The 18,960-nt window shown below is 31.0% G+C and overlaps 1 long non-coding RNA gene across 1 annotated transcript; it reads right to left on the bottom strand.

The window, feature by feature from the left end:
* Nucleotides 1–6,126: 6,126 nt before the first annotated feature.
* Nucleotides 6,127–17,603, bottom strand: LOC127725334 (uncharacterized). Its single transcript, XR_007992931.1, has 3 exons — nucleotides 17,501–17,603; nucleotides 15,006–15,072; nucleotides 6,127–6,537 (listed from the first exon to the last, which is right to left on the bottom strand). It is a non-coding gene; the product is annotated as an uncharacterized LOC127725334 (long non-coding RNA).
* Nucleotides 17,604–18,960: the final 1,357 nt, after the last annotated feature.

Genomic DNA, 18,960 nt, shown 5'->3' with positions numbered 1-18,960 from the left:
GTTAAAATTGGAATCCTTAAATTGTTATGATAAAATATCGCATTATGATATAATCAACTGGTTTTCATTTTGCCATTATCATTCACATATGTAAGCTTGCAAAAATTTCTCAAATGAATACAACATATTATAATATAATAATAAATAAATCTACAATTTTATTTTAAGAAACGAAGCATCATTTAATTTCAATCAGAATCATATGTTAATTTTGTTAATAGTATAAGTGCTTTTTGTCTATTGTTATTTTAGCAGTACAGTTGGGGATATTGTGTAGATAAAATTACTTTTCATAATGGGGGAGTTGGCAGGACTAAATTAACTAGGATTTTACTCTTTTTCATAGTGTGTCGAGTTAGCAGGACTATATTCAGCAGGATTAAACTCTTTTTCATTAGTAGGGCGAGTTTGCAGGCCTAAATTCAGCGGGATAAAACTCTTTTCATAAGTGGGACCAGTTGGTTTAGATGAATGGGCAAGTTGGTTGAAGGTTGGGGCGATTCAGTCTGGGGCGATTTGTCAGTTGGGCGAGTTGTCTTGCTTTTATTACTATATTACCCAGAATGCAATTATTGAATCTTTATATTTTTTACTAAATCCTGGGACATAATATATAATAGTCCCAGCTACACCTATACATAAAATATTGCACACATTAATTTTTTGAACATATATAGAAAAATATTACATATATATTTGAAAGTTTTGAACATAATTTTTTTTTTAATATATATAGAAAAATATTGCATATATATTTGTAAGTTTTGAACATACTTTTTTTTATAGTAGAAACGTTTGACGTGCCATACTATACATACGGTAATAATTACATTACATGTATGTTTCATTATAATACGTTATTTTGATTAGCTAACAGCAATCTCGCGTCATTGTGAAATTAACCTATATTTCAAAATGAAATGAAACAAGCTTCCACAATAAAGTTCACACGTAAATAAAAGAAAAGCTTGATAGAAGTCGTGTTTTCATTATCCTAGCAAAAAAATGTAATTATAATTATCGAATACTTCTTTAAGTAATTGTATAGGGTTGTTAAAGCGTTGACCGTGCGCACATTTTTAGAATGAAGCGCTTACGCGCTTCATACAAAATGTACTTCGGTCAACGCTTTTACACCCCAATAAATTTACAAAAAGAAGCATTCAATTCTTAAATGAATTTGATATTTTTTGAAGACTGTATAGTAGACTTGAAGGCCGTACCTTGACCTATCATGGTTTACTTTTATAAATTGTAACTTGGATGGAGAGTTGTCTCATTGGCACTCATACCACATCTTCCTATATCTATTGAGTTGCTTAATTCAACGTCCCTTGGTATTCATACGACATCATCTTTTTTATATATTAAACATCAGTTCTATAGAATTTCATGAAATCTGTCCTATCTTCTATTTTATATTGAAAGCATTTAATATATATTTGTTATTGAATCTCCGGTATAATGCAAATAAAGAGTTTACCAGTGCAATGCTTAAAAGAAATTATTGAAAATAAGGACGCTCTGCAATTTGCTAAAGATACATAATAATGAACATAACTAGACATGCTGACAGTTTAAAGTTTGCCATATGGACACCTGTCTATTGTTAAAGACTGTATGCTGATCTGTGGTTGATTTTGGTTATTTGTGTCGTTGGGTTACTGTATGTACGTCGATGAATAATTTTCTACTCCCTGTGTTATATATTATTTGTAAACTCCTTTGAATTGTGATCTGCTGCTTAGCATGAACAACTGTAAAATCTATGGCCAGTAATTCACTGCGTCATCCGTATAATGTCATGTATGATGATGTTACATATTTGTTTTTTTTTAACTGAAACAAATGTGTGCCATAACAGGACAAAATGACAATGATAACGTAGGGAAAAATGTACACTATACAGTGACACATTGAACATATTCGTTACCATCTTTTCTACGGATATCCGTAATCCTTATTATAAATTCGAATCACGAACGATTGCTCAGAGCTTTACTTTTGAAATTCAATTACAACCCAACAAAGGGCGTGTTTCATTTAATATTGTAATTGCACTGGTATTGTGAAACTTATGAGATTGCATAAATCTGTAATGTTATTAATATCTTAAAAAATGATAAATATTATGAAAATTTTAATGATATTCTTCCGCGAAATCTTTCATTCCAACAAGTTAACTTCCTTGTAGATAACATTCAATTTGAACAAGTACTTTGATCTTGAACCGTGAGTTATCGGAACTTATTACCTTATGAATTAAATAAATAGGTCAACTATTTCCATTCATAACCACAATGACGATAATTAAAAGTAATAATAATAAGAAAAAAGCAATTAAGAAAAACAAAATTATTATAAGAAAAATAAATATTCCTTTTTACTTTGTTTGTAAAAATGCACACAGATATATGAAAGATATTTAGGGTGTACAATAAAGTGATCGATATGATTTTATGAGTTATGAAACAAATCATTGACCTATATGCACATTCCCAATCTATTTAAAACATAGTTCTCTGATTTCATTATACTCATATGTGTACGAGCACGCGAGATAATATAGGTGTGATTTTTTTTTTTTTTTTTTTTTTGCAAATTCCTTTTCATACATATTTTAATGTTCGAAGAGTAGACCTTATCTATTCCCTTAACTTTTTAATCTATAAAGTTATGGTAACCTTTAAAAGCGGTTATTGTAAACTACCATTTAGAATCGAGTACAAACTGTTCTTTTAGAAAGAACAGTCTTGCTTATATTAATAAAATTGAATATAAATTTCCATATTAAACATTTCATAACAAAAAGAAAAATACTGAATTTAGCTCCGGTCATATAAACAGTCATTCATTGTTAAGCGCTTTCCTATGACACAAACATGTACAGATCAATGCTGGGTCGTCCGCGTCCGTCCTCCGTGTTACACCTTTGAAAATGTCACAACATTATTCCACTAAACCATCACAGATTCTTCTACAAGTCTCGAAATAATGCACATTCTATTTTATATAAGGTTAGTTCTGAGTAAATTTTAGTGCTTCCCATTCCAAAATATTGATCTTGCAATGTCTTCGTACTATATTGATAGGAGACAGCAGACGACACACGTCTGCTATGAAAACTCAAACATTTGATCCATTATGTGGTTCTTTTAAATTACATGACACTGAGTATGGAATTTACTTTAAATAACAAATGCATATTAAAATCTCTAATATGTTCATTTGTTATCTCTTACATTGTAATCTTTTGACGTCTGTCGTACGATATCAGTGTAAAATATCCTCCATAAAACCAACTTTCTGTTTAAAAAACCCGTAATCATATCGAACAACTACAAAGGCCAGCATGGGAACAGGGTTTTTCATATTTATAATGTTCTTTTCTTTTATATTTGTGTTGCAAATAGTTGGCTTCTTTTCCCCAAATTGGGATATACAGTGTGTTAAAAATTATACTTCAACAATTGCTAATTCAAACAACGAGACATGTTTCTACCAAGGATTGTTTTATGGATGCAGCGACAGCGGGAAATGTAGAGGAACAAACAGTAAGCTAAACACTACAAACATTTTGCTGGATTTAATCCACAAAAACACGTTGATTTCAAATAGTTTAAATCAAAAAATTAGTCTTATTAATGATTTATATTGCTATCAAGATTCAGGAAATATGTCTTTATAGAGTGTTTTTTTTTTTTGGGGGGGGGGGGGGGGGCATTTATTTGTTATGTTAACGGCAATGATAACATTTTATATGTTTGTAGACTATCAGTCATCGAAGGTACAATCCATCAAGTAACGTATACTATAGCACTGACATTTTTAAATGATAAATCTATGTTCATTGCATTATATATCATGTTAAAACTAAGTGTTTTTATTCCGTCGAGAAAAATTGCATTACCATAATATATTTAAAACCTTCGTTTACTAAATTCTGCAATAGATATAAATATTCGTAAGTATGGCTGTTCCAAAACTAATTACAAATGCGATTTTACATCCTTATTTTTACTGTTCTGTAAAGTCCGTAAGGTAGATACAATTAATGTTAACTCATTGATCCTTTGAATAAACTTTTTCTAAAAGGTTATCAATTTAACACCTTTGTTGGATCTTTTAATATTGTTTTATCGGTACTTATATAATTGTGTTAGACATAATTAAAAAAAAAAACATTTATTACTTTACAGATATAACCGATCCAACATCCTGCCGATACTTATATTTAAGCATTTTACAAGTCATGTTTTTTCTCAGGCTGCTGTTAGTGGAGTTTTTACACTTAATCCATAGGATGTAAACTGATTGATAGTCTAGTCTGGGAAACACTGTAATTGGCTTTGAACTAGCTTTTGGTCTAGGATCGGTACTTTGTGTTTGGCATCTTTTTGTTAGCCATTGTTTTTGTTTTGTGATTTTTTTTCCAAGCGATTTTTACAGTTTTTTCATATGGTGTGCTGTTACAGAACTGTCCTTGGTTAGGGGAGATTGAACGCAGCTTACGCTCGGACACATGTTTGGCATTGCCACACATTCTCTAAGTGCCTGACACAAGTCATGAGATTGTAATTCATCGGATAATTTGTTGTTGTCTGTCATATTTCTTTTTGGTTAATTGTTTTAGACATAAAACAAGTTGATTTTCTCGTTTAAATTGTTTTCCATAATGTCATATCGGGGTATTATAGCTTACTTAAAGGTATGGTTTAGTTAATTGTTGGAAGCCGTTTTGCGACATAGAGGTGCTTACATCTACGCAATTTGGATTTTGTTGGATAGTTGTCTCATTGGCAACGTTAATCATATTAAATCTTCTTATTCCTATATTAATAAAAATTTGGCCGTTCTGTTTAAGTGTTTTGCTTTCCATCTGCTTAAACTTTAAAATATTTGGCTAGCATCCTGTCCCATCTTTTTTTTACCTGAAAAACATTAATATGAGATGAAATTAAGTAAATAAGAAACACTTTCCATGTAAAAGTAAAAAAATGTACCAAAAGGCCAGGACTTTTATCAATATTGGTGTCAGACGGTTGCTATCAGATCCTAATTTAAAACAAAAAACACTTAAAACTGAAAATAATAAGCATTGCAATTATTAAAAATAACAAATGGACGTCAATTGATGTTACCAAATAGCAAAAATGAACTAAGACAACTGGCCGAAAAATACTGAGCTGATATATAACTGAGAAGTTAAGAGACCATAAGTCGACGAAAAACTGGAAACATCGGGGTCAATGAAAAACTACGAAAATATATGCAACAGTACACCAATCAAAGCCGGATTGAATTCATGTACTCACGTGGGTCAACTGTTTCTGCTTAACGACTGATACCGTTTTTGTACTTGTATTCCGGTTTTTGAAACAGTGCAGTTTTTGTATTAAAAGCGTGAAAATTGAAATAAGAAAGAGCCCTCCGACTAAACTATAACCCCCCCCCCCAAAAAAAGTTTACATTTATAACAGGAACAGTATCTGCTAAACTATGCGCAAGTAAAACTCCATTATAAGTCAGTCTATTTGTACCATGTGTTGTTGTTCGTTGTTGTTTGTCTTTGCTTGTCTGCGTGTCCATTATTTTCGGAGGAGTTATGTGTTGATGGTTAATGTAGATGATGTTGTATTTTTTGGAGATTCCTGTTAACTCTTTTTACGTATAATCCAATTTAAGCTTTCACTTGATGTATATTGTAGTGAATTGAAGTATTCAGTATCATATTCAAATACTGTTGTCTGATGAACTTATCTTTTTCCAGTTATAGACAGTAGAGTTTTTGGATTAGAACTGGCCATAATTCTTGGGAATATTGTTGTATTGGTCCTATTGATACTTGTCTTGGCTCATGCATACGAAGAGAATAAAAAGTCAATGAAGCAAGGAGCAATGTTCTTGTTTGCAATTACAGGTAAACTATTATAGAAAGCCACCATAGTATTTTTCATGTTTCACGTAAAACAACTTCAAACAAATCTAAAGGTCATATTAAGAGAACATATACAAATAAAGTATATATATTATCAATTCACTCTTAATTGCCATTACACCATACATTTATAGCATGTGACACAACATAACAAAATAAAAAACAAACATCATCAACAGGAACATGAATGAATGATTTTATTTTCATAAACTAGTACATAGTTACAGAGAAAATAACAGTTCATATATAATACATATTTTGTTTCGCATGTGTGAAAATAAATAACAATATAATAGTATTACACTTCCTCTAACCAAGAAGACAGACTTTCACTGATATGTATCGTATAAATCTACACACTTTTTCTAGTTCAACAACATTTTCAGATGAGAATATATGATTAAATTTAATAATGTTAGCATTTTTTTTTACAATAATGTGGTAAATATTTTTCTCTTTCTATGTTGAAAAAATTGCATCACATAATGTATTGAAACTCATCTCCAATATCTGTCGAGCTGCAGAGGTAACAAGACCTTTCCGATCTCGGTATAGTTTGCCATCTTGCCGTCTCTACAGGCAAACGATGATTTCCACATCTAGATTTACAAAAGTATTTAAAAGATTAAAAGGCAAAATCGATAAATGCTTTTCAAATTGGAATTCAGTCTTGTAAATTTTATAACATAGACCTTTCGAGGATTGATGTAAATCTGCAAACCAGTCTTGTCGAAATTGGTCTTTTAGTTTTTGTTCAATACTTAATTTTATCCATTTTTTGTAGAAATAATCTTGGCAATGCCATACATTTGACATGCCACATTAATCAAATATTTTCTTAATGAATAACATCCATTTATTTCCAATGCCACAACTTTTATAATTAATGTATGATAGTTTATAAAGTATACAGGATCATTTATCTTCATTTGTGTTATCAAGAAGGCGATACCAAAGTTGATCATTCGTAGTTTAGCATAAATATAAATAGGGTATCTCTCAAGTTCTCCATAAATCATAAAATTTGTAGTCGAGTTTTTAAGTTTTAAAATGTGCTTACAGAATTTCAAATGCACTCGCTTAAGTATATCAAAATTTTCGTATCCCCAAATTTCAGCCCCGTATAGAAGAATGGGTACAACGGCTTTAACAGACATTTCAAGTTGGCATTCAATCGATAAATGATTTAATCTGCTCTTCTTGATAACATTGTACATAGCTTTAGTAGCTTGGTCTCGTAAATATTTCCTCGTTTCGAAAAAGATGCATTTCTAGAGAAAATAACACCAAGGTATTTATAATTTTTAACTATCTCTATTTCTTCATTTTCAATATAAAACTTCAATTATTATTTATTCTTCCTCTTGTAAAAACCATAACTTTGGTTTTGCTAACATTGATTTATTATTTCCAATTAATACAATACTGTGAAAATTATTTAAAAGTAACTGTAAATTTGAACATCTTCACCAAGTATAATAGTACCATCGGCATATAATAATACAAACAGCTCTAAATACTGCTGCAAATCGTTCAAATATAGAGAATAACAGAGTAACCATGTCGGAAGCCGGCTTGATTTTCATTTAATATATTCAATTCATCAACGGAAAAACCCATATCATGTATATACATAATGAAAGTAAATATTTAAAAAAAAAAACCACTTGAATGATTTTTTTCTCCCTCGATGCAATATGATATACTTTTTACACAAAGGGTAATATTTATAAATTTCAAACAAATATATCCAGATGTCAAATTATAATTGTACTTTCTTTTATTTTACGTTCTTAATTTTATTTTTTGTAGAGATAATGAATATTGCTTCGACAATAATCGTTTGGACGGAAGGTTATGATATGGGTTGGAGTTGTTGGGCGTCTTCCTGGTCCGCAGCCATTCTTATAGGCATCATTGCGTTAACATGTATCTGTTGTTGTCTGTCACTCTATGGAGATGAGGAAGAAGATAGCCACAAACGTTATTTTATCTACTATTATGTTGTAGAAGTAGATTGAATCATTTATCGTGAATAAAACAAATAATCTTTTAATTTATCTATCTATTTTTTTTTATCTATTTGTTCTGAAACTACCATACCAGTTTTATCATAGTACACAGTAATCGTAGATTTATTTATTTATTTATTTATGTTAACGATATGTTATGCTTAAAGTATGAGGTACACTTTGAGTCATTATCTGTCCCCTGGAATTGCAAAAAGTAATCAAGCCTTTCAAAAATATTGTACAATTTCTTGATCAATGGACAGTTGATAAGTTCCAGACTATAATGTCATAAATATGTTAACATATTTGACATAAAAAGGCCATTTTTCTCATACATGTAGATTATAGTCCAAATACAAGGCAAAGGCCTCACCTAAAACGATATTTTACACAAATTTACATATTTATAAACTGCTTCTTGCAGCAGACTATTTTTTTTGTGCACAAAATGCCGGATGTTTGAAACTTTCTGGCAATATGTAAGACAAAATTCAAAAAGAATTTTCATTCTGCTTCTAAACAAAGATTTTCAGATTGAAAATGGAGAAGAAATAAGAAAGTTCCATTTGTCGGTTTCGCTTCGACTTATTCTTTATATCTCCAGCCCTTTTTTCAATTGCTTGTAAATTATTACAAGTATAAGAAGGATAGTCAATGCATTTATCAGAAACAAAAGCCTGTTTAAAAATATGCTTTAAAATATAAGGAAAAATTGAAAAAAACAAACAATAGACCACAAAAAATTAATGGAACTCAAGTAATCTTAAAGGGTAATCATTTTACAAGATACAACTAAACCACTTATGCAAAAATTAACACAGGTGCTTTTGAGGATAAATCAAAGAAGAGGTAAATGAGGCGGAATTGTAGTAAAAGAGGGACGAAAGATACCAGAGGGACAGTCAAACTCATAGATCAAAAACAAACTGACAACGCCATGGCCAAAAATAAAAAGACAAACAGACAAATAATAGTACAGATGACACAACATAGAAAACTAAAGACTAAGCAACACAAACCCCACCAAAAACTGGGGGTGATATCAGTTGCTCCGGAAGGGTAAGCAGATCCTGCTCCACATGTGGCACCCGTCGTGTTGCTTATGTAATTACAAATCCGGTAAGTAGTCTAATTCGATAGGTCACATTCGAGAAAAGGGAAGGGTATTGTAGTTACGACATAAGGAACATATCCGATATCATCTGTGAAACGGTTATTCAATAACGGTCAACCAACTCGTGATGGCGTCCGTAAAATTTACGAAGGGATGATTTCAACTTCACCATTTGGAACTCTTAGTTGAATAGCTTCCTTGTGAGCAGCAATCCTCTATCAAGGAAATCATGATGGGAAATACAAGCCCGGGATCATCGTATCAATTTGGAGATATCTATACTCCGTATGCAGGCGCTGCTGGAATGTTGCTACGTAGAAATGGAAAGTTCACAATTGGAAAGCTGAAATCATCTCTTTTGTCGTAAAGTTTTGTTTTCAACCGACCCTCATTGTCAATTTCTAGATGTAAGTCAAGATATGAGGCAGACTTAACTGTATCTGTAGTATCCTTTATCTCTAGTTCGATGGGATAGATTCGTTCAACATAGTCACCAAATTTTGTATTATTTAGTGAGAGAACATCATCTATATAGCGGAACGTAAAGTTAAAGGATATTGCTAACTTCTCATCTTTCTTCCTAAGAAGTTCCTGTATGAAGTCAGCCTCATAATAATAAAGAAACAAGTAATCTGTGATGACTCAAATTTCCATACCGTCAGCCTACGCATGATATTAATGGCGCAACCAACCTGTCGATCAAATAAACTCAATTTTTATTAGAACCGGTGGAAAATATACATTTTTGATACATCGGCTGATTGTCAACTTCTAAACACGATTCAAGTTAAGGTATGACGCCGTCTAGCTTTGTATAGTGCTTTCATTACACCACTATACATTCCAAATATGTGCACCAATTAAGAAAAATAGTTCATTTCTAAATTACGACCTGCAACAATGATCTAAACTCATACCATACCATACCCACACTATAATCATAAGACATTAAAACTAAAGGCTCAAAAGAGAAAAAACCTGGATATATTTGCACTTTCAATAATGGCCACTCGCAAACATTGTGGTCTAGAATATAATTTATGACTAAAGAATTGTTTTGTTGGTCTTATCTTGCTCATTTTTGTCGTTTACAATTTTTCTTTTTATTCACTAAAGTTTTCCCCAACAATGGAAAAAAATCATCGTTAATTGGGGAATAGCTCCTTTAAAAAGTTGACTGTCAATTTTGGGAATTCTGATAAATTGCAATTCCTGTGTTCCATTGATTTTTAATTTTTTTTAATTTCTATCCATCTGTTATTGTTTTTAAGATAATAGGAGAAACGCAAAAAAAAAAATGGATAAAGTTCGTCATCAAAAGGCAATAACGTCTATAAAGAGTCAACAATTTCGGTCATGTAACATAGATCTGGTCCTGTTTATTATGTTTACTATTAAATGTTTCTCTTTATGTAATATAGTTTTAAGATAATAGGCTAGCAAGAAATAAATAGGAAAATTTGTCATTAAAGTGCAATAACTCTCATTGGAAGTCTGACAGTTTTAATGTTTTAAGAAAGACATCAGGTAGATCTCATTATTGTGAAAATTTCTGTCCATGTCAAATATTCTCTATCTATAGCGGTTTTCAAGATAACAGACAAAACTTGCATTTTACCCCTATTTTCTATATTTTAGTCATGTCGGCCATGTTGGTTGGCAGGCAGGATCAACGGACACAATTTTAAAATGAATACTCTAATGATGAGTGTGGCCAAGTTGGTTCCAATTGTGTTATGAGAAGAATATTTTTGTAAAAGTTAAAGAATGATCGACGAATGACGATGTCGACCGACGATTGACGACGAACGACGACGGACGACGGACACCAAGTAATGAGAATAGCTCGCTTGACCCTTCAGTTCAGATGAGCACAAAAGGAATTTAATAACCCCCTTTTAAAGCGTTTTATGAAAATAAAAAAGCATATTCATGTGCATGTTTTCGTGAAATAACAACTCGTCATTGGGTGTCTTAAGTAACATCTTAATGGTTTTTTGGTAACTTGATTATTTGGTGCTGATGGTAGATCTCTGACTGTTCCTGTAAAAAACCTTTATAGAATAGGTACGATGTAGATCCAAATGTATTTCTTATGCAATCTCAATGTTCTCTCTTAATCTCGCCAAGTGAAATACATTTATAGCTTGCTGTTCGGTGTGAGCCAAGGCTCCGTGTTGAAGGCCGTACTTTGACCTATAATGGTTTTCTTTTATAAATTGTGACTTGGATGGAGAGTTGTCTCATTGGAACTCATACCACATCTTATTTTATTTATCCACTACAAATGTAGCTACCAAAATGTATCTAAAAGGACATACATTAAACGATTATCATACAGTGTGTCTTTAGTCATTTTGTAAGTAGTTTTTTTTTAATTTAGTGACGATCTGATGAGCAATGTTCATTCCTACAGATTATGACAGTGTGTTTTATGTCGCTGTCATAGGTTAGTAGGAGGGTTTACAGCTCACCAACACTTTTTTGTCGCCTGACTTAAGTCAGAAGTATGTTATTTAGTGGTTGTCTTTGCGTGTGGTTGCTGTCAGTCATATTGGATTTTCCTTTATTCTTTTAGAATAGAGCATTAGTTAGTTTCTTCGTTTGACATTTTCACATTTTTTCATACTGGAGTCTTCTATAACCTACTATCGGTATTTAATTTGCTGAATATTGGAGATCTTTCTATCATTGAGTAAACCAAGTTTTAACACTTTGAAAACAGTGCATACATTGTCTTATTTGTCTTGTATTTGTTGTGACATATTTTTCTGTCTTCCAATAAAAGTTTTCACTCTACTGCGCCGTTTTTCCCATTGACATATATTGTCCGAAATCAGCCGAGTGACAACGAATTGCCGTGTAATAATGAAACGAAAAGACATGCGATTATAAGCGGAAGTGGAAATTTCATTAAGTAAGTTATTTGTTCAGATTTTTTCGTGTAGATTTACGATTTCATTTTATTGAACATTTCAATATCTGACGTTATGCAAACAAGAAGAAGTCTTATTTACGACTTAATGTTACGATTTCCTGTAGAAAGAGTGCAAATTTAATTCCCTACAAATATGTTACTATACCCTATTCCATTGCTTACATATAATGTTGATTGTAAAGCTTTTGTGTTTTCTCTGAATGGTAATTGTGTTATTTGTTTGTATTTTTCGTGATATACTTTGATGTCTCTCAATATAAGTCATCCTACTGTGCTGTTTGCTCTCATTGACATATATTTTCCAGAATCCACAGAGACACGACGAATTAACTTGCGATAATTTTACGAACAGACATGCGATTAGTGGCAGGAGTTGATATAAGCACCATTTCGAAAAATATTGAATATTCGTAAACCTAGTGCTTCTATTAAACTTTAAAAACATTTAAGATATTTACTCATGATAATGTTTATTTTTGTGTCGCTTGTTTGTTTTTGTCCCTGGGTGATAATGAAAAGGTTGACAAAACAATGTTAAAATGTATAATTTCGTATTTAAACGAATGTTTGCTCGCAGTCATTAAAATCAAGCTAAATGTACTTATCTAGCTGATAGAAAACCTGTCCATCCTCTCCTTTGATATCGGTTGTTATACCTCAGAGAACATTTCATTCAAATCCGCCATAAGAGAAGATGAAGATACTACCAACGTAGACGTTCGTAAAGTACTATATACTCAGACACATATAATTCATTTACATAAGATTAATAACACACCAGTCTGTTAATATATTTACAATAGCTAATAAAAAAACTCAGGGTTTATCTAACTAGCAATAATTTTGTTTTATACAAAAAGAATGATTTTAAGTGGTGGTAGATGCGAAACGTTTGTATAAGGAAGAGATTAATGTAACTCTTTAATACCGGTTATTACAAATAGAACGTATTCATTACTACCTTTGACACAGGTATCTGAATTCTAAATCTGAATCTTGAATGACCCGTTTGAAATTCAAGTTCAAATCCAATGACGGTTGTGCTTCATTTAAGATTGTTATTGTAATTGTACCGGTATTGTGACATTGATAATGAGACAGCACACCTTAGTAATGTAACAAAAAAAAATGAAATGATCGTCTTCCGCGAAATCTTTCAGTTCAATTAGTTTACTTCCTTGTAGATAACATTGACCTTTGTACCGTGAATAATTGGAACTTTTAAGTACAATATAGATAGGCCAAATATTTCAAGTCATAATAAAATGACGATAATTTAAATAATTATAAAAAACAATATCAATATACAAAATAAATACTAATTTTACATTGTAGGTAAGGATGCAAAAAGATTCGTGGAATAGACATTTTGGATGACTTTTGTACAATAAAGTGTTTGTACTGAATGAAATGTAGGGTTTCCCAGTCCAAAACATGGAATTTTCAAAGTCAAAGTACTATATTATTATGATACGGTGGGCGACGCACGTTTCCAATAGAAAACTCAAAAATTATTCACTAGGGTGTCTTAAAACAAATTCTACACTTGAAAGTATGCATTATAGTTATATAACAAATACATATCTAACTCTTTAAAGTGTTCATGCTGACATTGTAATCTTTGGACATCTATTGTACGATATCGGTGTTTAATCTTAGCAATAAAACCAAAATCCTTTTTAAAACACCCGATGGCATATCAAACATGTAAAAAAACAAGCATGGGGACAGGGTTTTTGTTATTCATAGTTTCATTTTCTATATCATTTTCTATCATATTGATGTTTCGAATAATTGGCTTCTTCACCTCAAATTGGGATATACAGTGTGTTAAAAATATTTTACTATTTAAAAAATAGAAATGATTTTATAAGGGACATTTTTATTGATGTAACTACAGCCGGAAGTTAATGTAGAGGAAAAAACAAGAAAGTCTAAATAAACAAACAAGTAATGTTCTTAAATATGGTTTAATCTGTACAGCAGGAAACTGTCGCATGTTGATTCAAATGAAAATTTAGTTTATTAACGATCTATATTGTTATTATGACAAAGGAAATGTTTCTTCGACTAGTGGTTTTGCTTTTGCATTAAAGTTTTGTGTTTACGGAAATAATAACATTTGTTACCGCTGGGTCGATTTCGCTGCTGGTAGACTTTAAGTCATTGAGGGAACAATCAGTCAAGTAATCGGTACTTAAGTACTGGCCTTGTTTAAATAATAATTTATGTTGATATTTCTGTTCATTATCTTATGTATTGTACTAGAATTAAGTTTATTATTCCCTCGGGGAAAGTTGACTTACTACAATTTGTTTAAACATTTACTAAACTCTTTCATAGTTAGGCGAACCTGTCGAAAACTACAAATTTTGGAATTTAGAATACATAGATGAATTGGATATATATCTAAAATTAAGAAAGCATATCATTTCGTCATCTATTTACATTTAAACATTTCACTTAATTACGTTTTTATTTCCGCAATAAAAGATGACATTCATTACAAATCAGATTCTTCCTTATCATCACATGTGTATACAATCTCAGTTATTGCAATAAATTTAAATGGCAAATCGGGTGTTAGGATTTTGTACAAAGTGTACTAGCGCGAATGACGAGGAGTGTTTCTTGGTGAAGCAGACAACCAACTTTCTGTTAAACATCCGTAGTCATAACGAAACAGTACAAAGACCAGCATGGGGACAGGGTTATTCATATTCACATTTTTATTTTCTGTCATATTTCTGTTGCAAATAGTTGGCTTCTTCATGTATACGAGGATTACGCAAAATCGATGAAGACAGGAGCAATGCTTATGTTTGCAACAACAGGTAAACTTATGTAGAAGCCACCGAATATCATATGGCTTTTTCAATATCACACATGTATCAACCCGAGATACCAATATAATCACAGTACCTCTGTTTGAGGGATTGTGTTGATTGAATGTTGATACGGTAGGTGATATTAAATAAGCCATATTATTTGAAACCTACTCACCTATTTTCGTCCAATGAAAAATCAGTATTTTCCCTGCTATATTTCATAGTACATGGCTCTCCATTCACTATGAAATACAATACATGAACTACTTTTCATTGTAAATTAATTATGAAAGTGAACTCTAAAAAACTGCACTAACCGAGTGTACAACTTTACCGTCCACGGCATTTTTCATAGGAAAAGAGCAAAACTAAAAAATCACGAATACTGTTGTTTTTCCAATTATTATAAATGAAAACAGAATAGAACTACAAAAACATTTTAAGTTGAGATTTGAATATTGTAAACGTTATATAATGGTATATATAAAAAAACAAACATATACAAAGTATAGAAAAGGGGACAAATGTGTAGATGAGGTAACCTTTATACGAGACCTTAAATCAAGAGATTTTTTTTAAGTTACAATAACTGTTGATATAAAAGAAAAAAAAATTATCAATTTAAGGAAGCATCTGATATTGAAAGTTGAAAGTAATTTTCTAATATTCCTTGATGAAGTTTTGTCATTTTTAAAAATGATACAATTTAAAAAAAAAGCTATTTATATCACATTGTGTGCTTTTAAAATAAAGGAATTTTAGATATATAAGTATTACATTTTACCTGATGCTGAAAAAAACTCAATTGTTTAATAATGTATCCTTTTTTGTTAACACAAAATTATCTCATTGCTATTTCACTCCATCTGTTGTAATGACCATTAAATATGATTGTCATCCGTTTTACTAACCATGTTAACACTTAAAGTGAACTCATATTAAGGTTTGATTATTACGATGGGAAAGGCTTATTTCTTAATTCACTCATAGGTGCGAATATGTTCTAAATTGGTCAGACAATACTTGGTCATGTTTTATAAACATTTTAAAACCTCGGCTACGCCTCGAGCTTTTAATATTTATAAAGCATGACCAAGTATTATTTAACCGATACATAAACTAACTATATTATAACGTAATACATAATAAGGTTTTGATAAAGCCTTTTCAACCGTGACTTAAATCAATATCATCACGGACAATTGATACAGAATGATTGTCATTGATTTTGCTACACATACAATTTACTTGTATTTACTGCTAAGTATATAAGACATTTTCTTAATGTTCTGTAAACAGCGGTTAACAAATTTAAAAGTCATGTTTAGAGGACATATAAGAAAAGATATTATGGAAATTTGTTAAATGTAGATAAAAGATGTACATGTATATGATACAGTAACAAAAATGAATTAAAAACTTTAGAAAATGTGTATGATACAGTGTACAACATTAAAGAGTGTGCTTAAAGTGACCATATTAATGAGAAGAATACAAGGGATTAAATATAGATAGTTGTGTTTTTGTAATTTCGGCTTTACATACTTTTAGCTTCATTAACGTCTCCGTCAGAATCCTTACATTTCTTCAAACATAGTTCAAATATATTCGTTTAATCATGTAAATATTTTCCTGAAGAACTGTTTTTAAAAGAAAAACTTTCATTAGATAATATAATCGTTTTTTTTTTTATATGATCAATTATGAGAGTGAATATGCAACGCAGTGCGTTTTTTATTTTGTGAAATATAAAGGAAAAGTTCCCTTAAAGGTTCCTAAAGGCGCATATTATAATTTTACTATGTAATAACAGTATGGTATACCTTTCATACAACCACATAAATATTTATGTATTACAGACATACGTATCTAGACATCGTGATCCTTTTATTTAACATTTATATTTTATCATTGTAGAGATGATGAATATTGAGATTAACAAACACTATTGGTTGGAGTTGCTTGGTGTTTTCCTGGTCCGCTGCAATTCTTATAAGCATCATTGTAATTACATATTGTTGTTGCTTTATGTCAATCTTCGGAGAAGAGAGAAGTAGCCGCAATCGGTATTTCGTTTACTATTCTGTTGTAGATTGAGATTGAATCATGCATCGTGAATAAAATGAATACTTAATTAATCTCTTTATTTATTTATCTAAACGATGCGAAACCTTGATGGAATTTTAGAGGTAGGTACGTTAAGAGTCATTATTTTTGGCATTTGTATTTGCAAAAGATATTAAATTACTCAAGCTTTCCAAAATTATGTACATTTGTTTGATAAATGGTCAGTTCCTAAACTCTGTACACTTTAGTGTAACATCATTACTTGTGATATCACTTTGCTTTACAGAAACATGTTGATATTGACACATTTGACATACATTGGAAATTTTACTCATAGAGTTCAGTTAAAATAACAAAGTATGTTTAAGTCAAGGCTTTACACAAACATATGTTTTACCCAAACCAACACCAGTCCTTTCCTGCTGCAAAATACTTTTTGGGGTAAAACATAATTCAGCTCACATGTAAATATCAATTACAAGATCTCAAAACTAGGTGATTAATTTGGCAATATTTACAGTTTTGCACATAATGCAAATATGTAAGACAAAATCAAAAATTACTTTTTCTTTAATCTAAGTATATAAGGGTCAACAAACTGACCTTGTCATACACTCTCCTTAGTTATATATACGCATCTCAATCGCTTTTAGGATTCACAATAAAAATACTGCAGTGTTGATTAATGAAGTTCACATAAACTTCTTAAAAGATAAGATAAAAAAACATATATAAAAAGTCGACACGGAAGAAACAAACAAAAACCCAACATGTAACTCCTTCACTCCTTCAGAAGAAAAACTTAATATCGTGTTCAGTATCAATTTCTAATTTATGTTGTTATCCCACTTTGGCTGTCTACACCAGTCGGCTCTGAGCGAAGGTTTATCATATAATGAGCAAGCATCGAATACATACAATATGCATATTACTTTTTTCCCTTCAACTCCCAATTCCTTTGCTCATTAATATCTAAATCTACAAGCACACAATGGATATCTTTTAAAGACTGAATCATTCGTGATTTAAAATCAATACCATATGACAGTTACATTGTAAATGTCGATGAAAACGAAATGTATTTTTATAACAAATATCTCTGAATTAAAAACTATTCATTTTTTGGCTTTGAAACTCCCAAACAAATTTAGTGGCTGATGATGACACAAACTAATAGCAAGCAAAAATGTGGGGTAAAATCATGAACACAAGTCTAAGACTCTTTCAAAAATTAGGCATTCAATTGAAATAGCTCGTAAAAAGTTATCACAAGTGTTCAACAGCATGGGTATTCTAAAACATTCAAGCATTTAACAAGATACAACTCGAAAAAATACTTATGTAAAGTGAATCAAGAATGTGCTTTCAATGATATATCAGTGAAGAGAAATGGGAAACGGGTTGTGGTAATCTGGGACACAAATTTCTTTACGGTCAACCGAGACATTGGGAAACATCGTTTTTGATTATCACATCGGTTCATGGCCAACTTCTGAACAAAATTTAAGTCAAGGTATGAATCCGACCTAAACGTATCAAACAATTAACAGGTTAGATGGATCACCATAGTCAGCAAACGTAGAATTACTTTACAACAGAAATATATTCCGTATAGAATATAGTCTAGTTTAGTATGGTGCCTGCATTAAACACTAGTACATTCCGATTCTGACAACCATTGAAGAAAGTAAAATATCTTCAAAGCAATCATGACAAAACAGCTGACATTACAGGGTGAAAGTTTTTGTTTTATGTCAGGTTTTTCTCTCCTGTTTTATTCAAAAGTCGTCTATTTAACTGATAAGTTATTGACATACAGGGACATATTTGAAAGACATATAGAATCGTTGCGTGACTGAAAGCTGATCGGATAAATACTAAGGTCACAAGGTGAAAAGTGTATCGCAATATTACAAATGATCGAACTTTCTAGTAAAAATGTGTGTATGTACATACAATGTTATTTTAATACAACCATCAATATTTACAAATTTAGGATTTTAAAATATATATAAATTTTAGGTAAATATATGTAAAGTTAGGAAGGCCATATCATTACGTGA

This window comes from Mytilus californianus, unplaced genomic scaffold (genome assembly GCF_021869535.1).
Source record: "Mytilus californianus isolate M0D057914Y unplaced genomic scaffold, xbMytCali1.0.p SCAF_15, whole genome shotgun sequence".
NCBI lineage: Eukaryota > Metazoa > Mollusca > Bivalvia > Mytilida > Mytilidae > Mytilus > Mytilus californianus.
Note: the sequence above shows the minus strand (reverse complement) of the source record. Positions and strands in the feature narration are given on the sequence as shown.